This window comes from Panthera onca, chromosome D3 (genome assembly GCF_046562875.1).
Source record: "Panthera onca isolate mPanOnc1 chromosome D3, mPanOnc1 haplotype 2, whole genome shotgun sequence".
Taxonomy (NCBI): Eukaryota; Metazoa; Chordata; class Mammalia; order Carnivora; family Felidae; genus Panthera; species Panthera onca.
The window spans coordinates 78,936,634-78,948,748 of NC_138350.1; the positions used below are offsets into that span (position 1 = coordinate 78,936,634).

General features: G+C 42.5%; 1 protein-coding gene and 1 pseudogene across 12 annotated transcripts in view; one reads left to right on the forward strand and one right to left on the reverse strand.

Moving 5' to 3' along the window:
* The window catches only part of LOC144613796 (uncharacterized), a 97,063-nt gene that overhangs the window by 80,156 nt on the left and 4,792 nt on the right, over positions 1 to 12,115 (reverse strand). For 6 of the 12 annotated variants that reach the window (XR_013551209.2, XR_013551210.2, XR_013551211.2 and 3 more), the window contains exons 2-3: positions 5,252 to 5,431; positions 1,129 to 1,321 (exon numbers count right to left, since the gene is read on the reverse strand). The gene's annotated coding sequence lies outside the window, so the exon portion shown is untranslated. Of the gene's footprint in view, positions 1 to 660; positions 808 to 1,128; positions 1,322 to 2,188; positions 2,285 to 2,332; positions 3,216 to 5,251; positions 5,432 to 9,350; positions 9,907 to 12,115 lie in introns of those variants that run through there. The other 6 variants (XM_081790835.1, XM_081790834.1, XM_078435179.2 and 3 more) reach the window with 5 other exon arrangements.
* LOC132666057 (ubiquitin-conjugating enzyme E2 C-like) lies at positions 11,266 to 12,004 on the forward strand (annotated as a pseudogene).

Here is a 12,115-nt window from a genome sequence, read left to right on the forward strand (position 1 = left end):
AAACTCTCAAGTTTTCAGCTGCTGATTTTTATTCTTACAGCTACTTCTCCTTTTTCGCCTGTTCACACGCATTGCCCTGACTGTCAACATTTACAATCTTTCCCAGAAAGGCACCTTCTTCCTATAAACTCTAGTCTGGAGAATGGCACGTATCGTGGTCACAACTGACTTCAGAAACAGTCACTTCTGCCACAGGCAATGCCACAATATCTTTCCCATGGGCAACTGCACCCACCCCCACGCTGAATCCTAGATCCTAGAGCCTCAGCGTGGGCTGCCTGAACCCTGGACTTCTGCTTGCCCTGCTGGGAGAGGCCAACACACAGGCTTAGGTTGGCAGACATTCAAAGACACGACCCGAACATTTCGAAGACTGTCAGTCTAAGAATTCTTGTTAAGCCGGGTGCCTGGGTGGCTCAGTCAGTTGAGCATCCGAGTTCAGCTCAAGTCATGATCTCACAGTTTGTGAGTTTGAGCCCCACATGAGGCTCGCTGTTGTCAGCAGAGAGCCCACTTCAGATCCTCTGTGCCCTTCTCTCTCTGCCCCTCTGGCCCTTGTACTCTCTCTAAAATAATTTTTTTTTTTAATTAAAGAAAAAAGAAGTCTTGTGAAGCCTATATCATAACTTGTACTAAGAGGTCATGTAGTAAAAGACTCACTCAAACTCAGGTGGACACAATCCTTGTTTGAGACTCTTTCCAAAGATGGACACCAAGTCCTTCCATGCCTGTGGACCTCTATCACTCCTCCATCAACACGTGGAGTCTGTTTCCTCCTCCCGAATCTGAGCAGGCTCTGCAATTTGCCTTAACCAACAGAACATGGCAGAGGTAAGCTGGTGATAGCTCTGGGCCTGATCCACCAGATGTCTAGTAGCTTCTACTTTCACTCTTGCAACATGGAGCCTCCACATAAAGGGGCCCAGCTACTGTGGTGGAGGGACCACCTGGTTGGAGAGACCCAGAGAGATGGGAGGGGGAAGGGGTGGAGGGAGGCGGACTGGTCAGTCCCCAGCTGTTCCAGCCATCCCAGCCAAGGCAAGTAAATCTGTCCTCGTTTCCTAGGGCTGCTATAACAAACTATTACAAACTGGGTGGCTTAAAACAATAGAAAATTTATTCACTCACACTTCTGGAGGCTACAAGTCCAAAATCAAGGTGTGTAGGCAGGGCTGGTTCCTTCTGCAGGTTCTGAGGGAGAGTGTGTTCCTTGCTTCTTCCAGCTTCTGGTGGTTCCCAACAATTCTCGGTGTTTCTGGGCTTACAGCGACGTCACTCCAGTATCTGTCTCTTGTTACATGGTGTTCTTCCTTTTTTCTCCCTGTCAGGATGCCGGTCATGTTGAATTAGGGCCCATTCTACCCCAGCATGATTTCATCTTAGCTAATCACATCTGCAAAGACCCCTTTCCAAATAACATCACATTCTGAGGTTCTGGGTAAATGTGAAATTTGGGAGATACTTTTCAGCTTTGCACAGAAACCGTGTCGAACATTCCTGCCCCACTTAAGCCTCCAGACCACTGCAGCTGCATGACAGACTCTGAGAGAAATGAGTAGAATCACCCAAATTACTTCTTTGGCCTCCCCAAATTGCAAAATCATAAGCAAATGGACGAATGTTGTTACAAGTCAAGTCAATTTGGGGATGGTCTATTATAGAGATAACCGAACCAGTCCTTTTGAAACCGTAGAAGAGGTGATTTTAACAACCACTGACATAATTACTAATAAAATGCTGTTAATGTGTGACTAGAACTACTAGTAAAAGGATGAGAACACTGGGGTTTTTACAAAAAGCTATTGTAACTTTCATGAGATGTCTTACGTAGGATTTCATTCCATTGTTTTTCTTCACCCAAGAATTTCTCAGAGGCAATTTCCTGTTTCAAATGGGGGGGGGGGGGGACATGGGGTGGGGGTGTTTTATGCCTCAAAATGCCTGTAAAATGCTGAGTAACATGGAAGGAATGTGAAAGTCTCTGAGCCAGAGAAGAGAGTTTCTTCTTGTGAAGGACAGTGGATTTTACTATATTTGACCCCAGAAAGAAAAAGGAAGGAAATCCATTGTGTTACAGTTGATGTCCTATTCAGAAAAGATTAGAAGGTGAACAGACTTAAGGTATGAAAAGATAAATGAAGTCTTACTCTGACCAGGTGTTCAGTAATTCAACCCTCACCTAACTTACACAGATAAGTTCAAGTCTCCAATCTTCTGAAAGCCTGGGATCAAACCGGAGGAAGGAAATGACAGGCTGCCAATTTTCCATAACATCCTCCCAAAACTATGCAGGATGAAACAGCGAATGTTAGTCTCTTGTGACCCTTGAAGCGGCAAGGACTGACATAAAACTGTTGCATAAGAAAATATAATTAATATGGGAGGAAATTCTCCAAAACGGGGGCGGATCATGACTATCATTGCCTTATGAGAAAATAATGGAAATCTTCACATAAAGATCAGGACAAAGGAGATGCAAATTTAAGTCACAAGGGAGTCTTTTTCACTTACTAACCATGAACATTAGGTAGGTTCCCTGTGCCATTTACCATTTTAGACTCCTCATACGGAAAAGGGGGATAATAATGCTGCACTTTCCTCAAAAGGTCATTGGGAAAAACATGGAATTGTAAATGTGAAAGCACTTTGAACACTCCACAAATACATGACAAAGGTAAGGGTTAATTATTACTGTTCAGTATATATTTGAGCACATTTGTGGGGAAAAATATTTTCTGCAGTGCCAATTTCCGACACGGCTGATTAAAAGGAATTTCTAAAGAAACTTGTGGAACGGAGGTGGTGATGGCAGCCCTGGTCTCATCAACAGGATGTATTCCATCAACATTATTTCCCATTTCACTTCAACCCTGTCCAGGGATTCCAGAATTTTCTTCTGTAAAATCCTGTATCCTCTGCTCTCATGTATTTGCAATGATAATTGTTTGCAATAGGTGAGCTTCCCGTTAACGTCCTCCAAGAAAATCACCCTTCTGGAATCTCCACACCAGATTCAGCTGTCACCTCCTATTTACTGTCAAGTTAAATGCAGACCGTTGCCAAGATGAAGCTGGTGTCTTGAGCATATGTTTTCTCCTTAGGGTTTTGATTAGCAGCCAGTTTGGCATCTTAGGAGATGATGGGAAGAGAGAAGATTGAATTTATTGCTCTATGCCATCACCCAGTCTTTGGACATTTGGATTTCCAAGCAAGTTCTAAAAGAAACGAATTAAGTGTTAAGTCTTGCTAACTATGCATCAGACAACTGACAAAAATTATGTCATTCTTACAAATAGCTTCTAATGTTGATAACATCATTGTCTCCACTTATAAATAAGAAAACTGAAGGTCAAAGATCTTCAATAACTTACCTAAGGCCACGCAGTGGCATTGGAACATGCACCTAGGTGGTTTAACTCCAGAAGTTAAACGCTTACTATTATGCAATACTCTGCTTGGAATCCTCACATCAGAAATAGAGAACTGATGGCGAAGCTTACACACTCCTACACTTAGTGTCAGCTGCCGTGCTATAGGTGAACGCACAGGCTGTGGCATGTCTGTGTCCTTTCGGTAGGAATTTAGTCATCCGGGATCTACTTCTTGTGGTTATGATATAGAGGAGTTCTTCTTCTTCTTTTTTTGGTAACCAAATTCAAACTATATGTCCTTTCATATTCAAGCGGATGATTTTTTCAGTGATAGCTACAATGAAAGTCTAAATTCCTAAGGATGACGTTCAAGACTCTGTGAGCTGGACCTCTCTTACTTCCTGTCTCACCTCTTCTAATCTTTCCTCTTTTGCACAAAGCACTAGGCAAACCATATTAAGGATCACAACCTGTGGGTCCCATGTCTATTTATTTTCTTAGGATGCATTTTTCATGTAGAATGGCATTCCCATCTAGGATGAATGCTTGTCAATATTTCAAAAACCCTAGTACAAACTAAAATATTAAAGTTCTTGGCTTTTGGCCAAAAATGCTAACTCAGTAGTTGAGTACGGAGTATCTCATCTGATTAGAAATTCTGATGACAGTAATGTACGGCTTTTGCTATCAAGTTGAGAAGTGAAGTATCTCTTGATAAATGTAAATTTATTTATAATGACAAAATCGTTGTAAAAACAACACGGGACAGGGAAAGAGATAGGCAATAAAAGTACCCCTCGGTGATAGAAAGTTTAGGAACCAATTGACCTACAGTGGTCTTTATTCTAGCACTTTTTCTTGTTGAAATCCATCTTCTATAAATGTCTCTTCATCTATGAAGTCTCTCTCCGGGTTATCTGGGAGAAGCAATCCCTCCTTGCTTTTTGATCCTATGACATAGTATATACGCTGTTCTCATAGTAACTTACTTCTGTATTTTCGTGGCTCTAAGAGGGTTATCAAGTATAATCTGCATCACTATCCTCTATACCACAAAGAATGAGAAAACCACGATCAACTAAACTATGACACGCCATCTTGATTTCCAAAGTACAAAAAAAGCGTGTTACAGAATTAATAGATACAGTATCATGAGTAATTTGCATTTCATTTCCCTCACTGGATCATTAAGAGGGAGCTACTATGTCTTGTTCATTTCTATTTCCCCAGGACCTTACACTATGCCCCACGTGTGGTATACACTCAATATGTGTGTGTTACATTGAATTGTTAGCTCATCATATAGGTGTCCTAAAAGACTCCCAAATCTAGTGGCACACTAAGGCTCTTAGTGAAATTTCAGGCCCTGTCTCTACCTTTTGCATATACTTGTAGATCAGTCTTGTTTATAAATCAGACAATAAACAAGACAGCATGTGATCCTAACAGATTCCTCATCTACATACCAGTTAGAAGTAAACATTTTCACTAAAACATTATTTGTTAGATCTCTACTGAGCCTTTTATTCAGTCTATTTGGAGTGCTATGTGGAAAATTTCACATTTGCAACTCTTGAACAATTTACTTCTGAAATTAGGTAAAGAGAAGGAAAAGAAGAAAAGAGAAGGGAGAGAAGGAAAAATCTACTCAAAACTGAAGCCTCTTGTCTTTTTCCCTTGAAGATACCTTAGTCTTAGTGAACCAAAGGATGTTTAAGTAGCTGGATAGGTGGATGGTTGATGGGTGACAGACCAGTCAGTTATGACTACAATAACGCTACATTCAAAATGACACCAAAACGTCAGTGCTACATAATAATACACATTTATTTAATTTACATGGTTCGCCTGGGTGTTCTGCCGACCTGGGCTGGACTTACCCACGGATCTGCAGGTCAGCTGGGAGTCAGCTGGTTTAGGCCGGGCTGAGCTGGGATAGCTAGACTGGAGTGGCTTTGTTCCACACGCCTCTCATCTTCTTGGGACCAGAGATGTGTTCTTCTCATGGAAATTGGCACAGCACACAAAAACAAGCAGAAACATATCTGGCTTCTTTAGACCTAGGCTCAGAGCCGCATACTGTCACCTTTACCATATTCTGTGGGCCAAAGCAAGTAATACATCCAAACTAAAGTCAAGAGGCAGGGAGATATACCCTCCCTCTTCAGAAAGGGACTGGCAAATTCACACGTCCAAGGGCTTACTTACAGGACGGGGTGAAGAACTAGGGGTCAGTGATGCGATTGTACCATGTGTAGTAAGAATGGCATATCCTACACATAAATACTGAGTTTACAAAGAATAATCACAAATACGTTCTCATTTAATTTCACAACTAGACCAAAAGGGCAAAGCAGATACAACTGTTGCTACTTTACTAAAGATCAAAGGGAAACTCAGAGGATTTAAGTAACTTGTCCAAGATATATACTGTTAAATGACTGATATAGAATTAAATCAGAATTATCAAGTAAGTTAAACGGATACGGCAAGTGGTTCAGATAGAATTCAAACCATGCTCAATAGCTGCTTGTGGATTACCACATACAATTCCATCGTAGGCCAAGGCTGGTATGTTTCAGGAAAGGGGTACGTCAATTTAGAAGAATAACAATATTGAGCTTTATCTTCAGGAACAATCAACCACACCCGAAGTTTCTAGTGAGTACGCTCTGGCTGATTTCCAGACTACATTTATAAACAAGAATTGCTGCTTGTTTTCACACAAATACATTAATTTGTGAAGGGATTGGGCTAAGAGTCCAAAGAATGATGAAAATCCAAATTGGGAGCAGCACTGAAATGCAAACAGCATCACACACTGATAAACTGCTTATGGATTTTCTGTCTTCGACTGATTGGAAAAAAAAAAAAAAACTATTTTGAGGTGATGAACTGTAACATGTTGGAAGTAATTGGTTTAGTAAGGAAAAGGGTGTTAATTTAGAAATGTCAATACTACTACCCTCCTGGTGGATTATATATAGACAGAACAAAATCAGAGCTGCCCAATGATCTGATAGTTTATTGTTTCATTTACCACCGTGTATGTCCCAGAGTTGGCACTCTGAATAAATGGGCTTTTGCATTTTCCAGAAACACAAGCGCTTCGCTACCTACTCCCTGCCATTTATATACAGAGGGAGAAAGCATGAAAGTCAAGGTCACCTAACGAAACAGGGATTGGGAGTAGAAGATACAAGGCGAATTGAAATTTCCAATAATCATATCAATAACACTTAGTCAACCTAACCTTCAGAAGAAAGCTTCCCTGAGGTTCTGCAGTTAGTTCTACCCAAGGAGAGGACCACAGTCATTTGATCTCAGAGACTCCTATGTTGTTCTTTTGTTACATTATGTAAATTGAAAGTATTTATTAATGGACTATCTTTATCTCCCATGTTGCATCCTAGACTGTAAGCCTTATGAGAGGAGATCAGTAAGTTTCTGGTTCACCTTTTTTTTTTTTTTTTTTTTTTTTTACCCCTTGTACCTCCCTACAGCACATTGTCTGTGACCCAAAACGGAGGCGTATAAGAGAGAGCTCGGCTGGGGAGGGGGGCATAAGAGAGAGGTTAGGGGGAGGGCTATAGAGAGAGCTTGGGGGGGGGGGGCTGTGCTCTTGATTCGCTGCCCCAACCCCCCTCCCAATGGCTTCTTGAGAATGAAATCAAAATCCTTAACATAACCCACAAGGCACTGGGTAGTCATGCCCCTTCCTACCTCTTTTTTTCTGTCTCTTGACTTCTTACTTTCAAGCTCCAGATTCATGGTCCTTCACTGTACTTGTTATAGCTCCTTGAGTACCCTGCAACCTCACCTGTCCCAGGGCAACTGTGCACATCTCCCTTTCTGCCCTGAATTCTGAGCACACCCCTGTCCCCTCTTAAATAACCCGTCTCTCAGCTGTAAGTCAACCATCATTACTGACTTCTCAGACCAGGTCAGGCTTCCCATCAGAGTCTCTCATAGAACCCATACTGTTGTTCTCCTTGGTAACCCAAACCACAGTTGTTATTTTTCATTTGTTTGTGCGATTATTTGATTACTATGTTCCCTGTGGACTGTAAGCTTCATGAAGGCAGGAACTGTGATGATTTTTGCTTACCGTACGATACCCAGGATCTTTGCTCTTCACCAAATATCTAGGGCTTAACCCTGTGCCTGGCTTTTGGTCCGAACTCAAAAGTATTTATTAAAATGAATGAATCAATAAAAGAAACACATACACATCTTTTACGTCTCTTTTCTCTCTTCCTTAGGGATGAGCACCTAGAGGCAATAGGCCTGGTCCTCAAAATAACTTCCGTTGGTATATCGATAAATTTGAATTCAAGTGACCTTGGTTTTAGCCAAGTCCTAACCAATTGTCCATGGCTTCTCTGCTAATACATGGCAAGAATTTTAACTCACTACAGGCCACCTCTTTGCAATCTTTCAATATATAAAAAGGCACAGAAATATCTATCTCCTTAGAGAGAGAGAGAGAGAGAGAGAGAGAGAGAGACTTCTTTCAAGGTATCACTTCTCACTATCAAACCAATCATTAATGAGCTTTCCAACTCAGACACTTATCACAGTTTATCACTTGTATTTTAAAACTCAGTCTATACCCACCCTGCCACATATGGTCACAGCTTGTTTGCAAAGAATGCTGATCATGCTTTCAAACAAAACTGTTCCCATATGCTGTGATTCATCCCCCCTTCCTGCCTTTGCTTCATTTGTTTTAGAATTGGAGTTTAATTTTGAAAGGGTTGCTGTGACAGGAAGTGACTGGGGGAGGGAGAATTGGAAGAGGCAGATAGATGCGCTGAATGGTGCTTATTAAACCCACAGCCGGGATCAGACTGTTGGATTGGGAAAACCCCTTAAAGGAATACCAAATTCCCACTGAAGCCCTTCCTTCCAGTTTAAACTAGGGGAATGAGGAGGACACAGAAATGGGGGGAAGGCCTTCCTTTCTACCATGCATGATAGTCCCATTATTTACATTATGACTGAATCCAACATATGGTTCAGCTGCTGACCAGACTGACATTTGGAAAAGTGGAAGCATTACCATCTCCAGAGAATATTAATGAAACCAAGGAATGAGGTGGGTGATTGCTTATTACAACTCAGTGCAAGAACTTTTAATGAAGTAAAATGTGATGTAAAACTAACTGAGCATTCTTGGATAATTCATTCCTTCAATAAATACTATTCAGTATCCATTATGCATCATAGCCCTTTCTGGGTATCGGGGATACAATGCTGGTAGAAAAAAAAAAAAATCCAGATAGATACCCCTGCCCTCACAGAGCTCACATTTTAATGGGGGAGGGTGAAGAATTAAACAACTAAACAAGAATAGGTATGTCAGACTTTGATATGGTTGTGGATGAAGTAAGAAAGGAAGAGCATTACAATGTGAGAGTGAGGTTGGATGGCTGGTATTTTTAAAAGAGTGGACAGAGAAGGTCTCATCTATCAAGTGAAGAAGTAACCCAGGTGGCTGTGGGAGGCAGGAGGCCAATCTAAGTAGATGGAAGAGCAAGTGCAAGAGTCCTGAGGCAGGGACACACTTTGTATGCTCAAGGAACATCAAGGAAGCTAATGGTATGAAAGTGGAATGTCAGAGAGAAACTCAGACAGGTAAAAAGGGACCAAGTTAAATAGAGCTCTGTAAGTTGATTATGAAAACAGTATATTGTACTCTGAGAAGGGAAACAATGGAAGGGTTTCGAAAGATGAGTGACGTGATGTGAACTACATTTTTAAAGGTGCACTGTGGCTGCCGTGCGGAGACTAGACCACAGTGAGTGGGACAATGGTAGAAGCAGAGTGGTTGGTCAATTAGACAGGAGGCTGCTGGAATAATCCAGACACTCTGTGGCACTCTGCAACATGGTTGTCAGAGAGGAAGTGGTAAACTGGTTTTGGTGGCTGCTGTAACAAATTATCACACACTTGGTGTTCAAGACAACAGAAACTTACTCTGTCGCAGTTCTGGAGCCCAGAAGACCAGAGTCAGTATCACTGGGCCACAAGCTAGGTGTTAGCAAGGCTGTGTGTTCTCTAGACTCCACTTGCTGCCTCTGAGCGCTTCTGGTAGCTGTGCCATTCCTTGACTTGTGGCCACATCTTTCCAATCTTCCAGGCTGACATCTTCTCACCTCTCTCTTCTCCATCTTCATATCCCCCTTCTCCTCTGGGGGAGATCCCAAATCTCCCTCTGTCTCCTCCTTAAGGATACATGTGATTGTATTTAGGTCTCATGTGGATGATCTCCCCATTTCAAGATCGTTAATTTTGTCAATGCTCCAGACCCCCTTTTTAAAGCCATTTTGGGTAATATTCACGGAGTCTAGGGGTTAGGGTATGAATCTTTTGGAAGGGGGGGCTTCTACAGTAGAAGTAGTAAGTCATGGATATTTCTTGAAGGAAGAGCCAATGGGATTTTCTGATCGATTACTTGTTGGGTGGGACAGAGAGGAGTAGAGTACAATCCCGATATTTTTAGCCAGAGCACCTGGACGCTTCCTCAGAGGAAGATTCTGGAAAGAACAGGTTCAGGAAAGCAGATTAGGAGCTCATTTTTCTTATATGTTAGGTTTGAAACATCTATTAAATATCTAAGTGGTGGCTTGAGGAGGGAGTTAGACATAAATCTGGATTCCAGAGAAGGCCAGACAGGGATTAGAAATTTGTGAATCATCAGAGTATGTGTGGAATTAAAGCCACGAGACAAAGTGAGATTACCTAGCATGTGCTTTTGAACTGTGCCCGCTTGGCCAAACAGAAGTATATTCCAGAATCTTTTTTCTTGTATGGTTCCATATTAAGACTGACCAAAAAAGAGATGTGCATGAAACTGGGAGGCGGGAGTGAAGCAGCCATCATTACTCTCTGACGGTGTCTGAATAGATACGGACAGAGACAGACACTTAGGCACGGGTGGCCCCAGCTCTTCTCTCCCCTCTCATCCAGCTCCTCTTCCCAACTGGTGGCCCTCTTGGCCAACAGTGGCCCCGAGCCCACCACCAGACTCAGAGGCAATGGCCTTCCCTAGACTTCTCCATCTCTCTGCTGTAGTCCCACAGTAGCAGGTGGATGTGCCTCTGGGAGCCCCAACTCTGTCCGTCACCCCAGTGCTTCCTACTCAGGAATTCTGCTCAGATCTCTTCCTGCCCCATGTCAGACCTTCCTTCCCAATGGTATAAGGTCTTATCCCAACAATAAATCCCAATTCCATTGTGGTTCTGCTTCTCTGGTTAAACCCTGACTACCCATATACCTGGGGAGTTAATCCAGACAAGGAAAAGTCTAAGAACTGAGCCCTGGGGCTCTCCAAAGTTTGGAAATCAGAGAGAAAAGGAGGCATCAGTGAAGGAAACTAAGCAGGACTGGCCACTGTAGCACCTGACATTTATACAATGGGGAGGGGAAGGGAGGGGGTTCTTAAAGAGAAGGAATATAATATTATAAAAATTAAATATAAAAATAAATATACATTTAGAATGGGAAAAGAGGTTACATCAAATTACAATTTTTAAAAGTTGGAAAATACAATAAATCACATTTTAAATTATTTCACTGTTAATATACCCCTATAATACTTCTACCTGTACATTTTTTGGCTGCTTACTTTTTGATCAGCCTTTCATATTACAATTATTTTACACTGTTACTTTCTACAGAGAAAATACAAAAATAATCATTCTTCCTTCTAGGATGACTGATCTCAGTTTTTAAATTATTTTTAGTTTGTATGCATAAAATCTGTGTATTCACAAACAGGCTTCTTTGGTGTTTGTAATCCTGTTAGAAGTCTGGACTCCACAAAAAGAGAACCTTCTAAATTTGGGTTGTAGTCGTGCTGAGTTTACGTCTCCCTGCTGGTGCCACCTGGATGGCTTCCCAGAACTGAGACCCAGCCACTGCCAGTGTCGCCACCACCCACAACTTTGCTGAGCCCAGTGGGGTCACCACCCGGGGCCCCGTGGGCAAGACGCTACAGCAGGAGCTGATGACCCTCATGACGTCGGGTGACAAAGGGATTTCTGCCCTCCCTGAATCAGACAACCTTTTCAAATGGTTGGGGACCATTCATGGGGCAGTTGACACAGTATTTGAAGACCTGAGGTATAAGCTCGGCCTGGAGTCTGCCAGTGGCTATCCTTACGATGCACCCATGGTCAAGTTCCTCACGCCCTGCTACCACCCAGTGTGGACACCCAGGGTAGCATCTGCCTGGACATCCTGATGGACCATCCTGCTGTCCATCCAGAGCCTGCTGGGAAAAGCCAACACCGAGAGCCCTTTGAACACCCGTGCTGCCAAGCTCTGGAAAGACCCCACGGCCTTTAAGAAATTCCTGCAAGAGTGGCACCCGGGTGGCTCAGCTGGTTAAGCAGCAGGCTCCTGACTTTGGTTCAGGTCACAATCTCATCGCTCAAGTTCGAGCCCCATGTTGGGCTCTGTGCTGACAGCAATGGAGTCTGCTTGGGATTCTCTCTCTCTTCCCCTCCCTTGCTCATGTGCTCTGTTTCTCTCTCTCTCTCTCAAAATAAATAAACTTCAAAAAAAAATTTTTAAAGAAATACCTGCAAGAAACCTACTCAAAGCAGGTCTCTAGCCAAGAACCCTGACTCTCTAGCCTCTCTCCTTGTATTGTCTTTTTATTTCCTCTGTAGAGAGTCTGTCCTTTCCTTCGTTTCTGTCTAGGACTCTGTATCTTAAGCTGTGCTGTCATTTTTGAA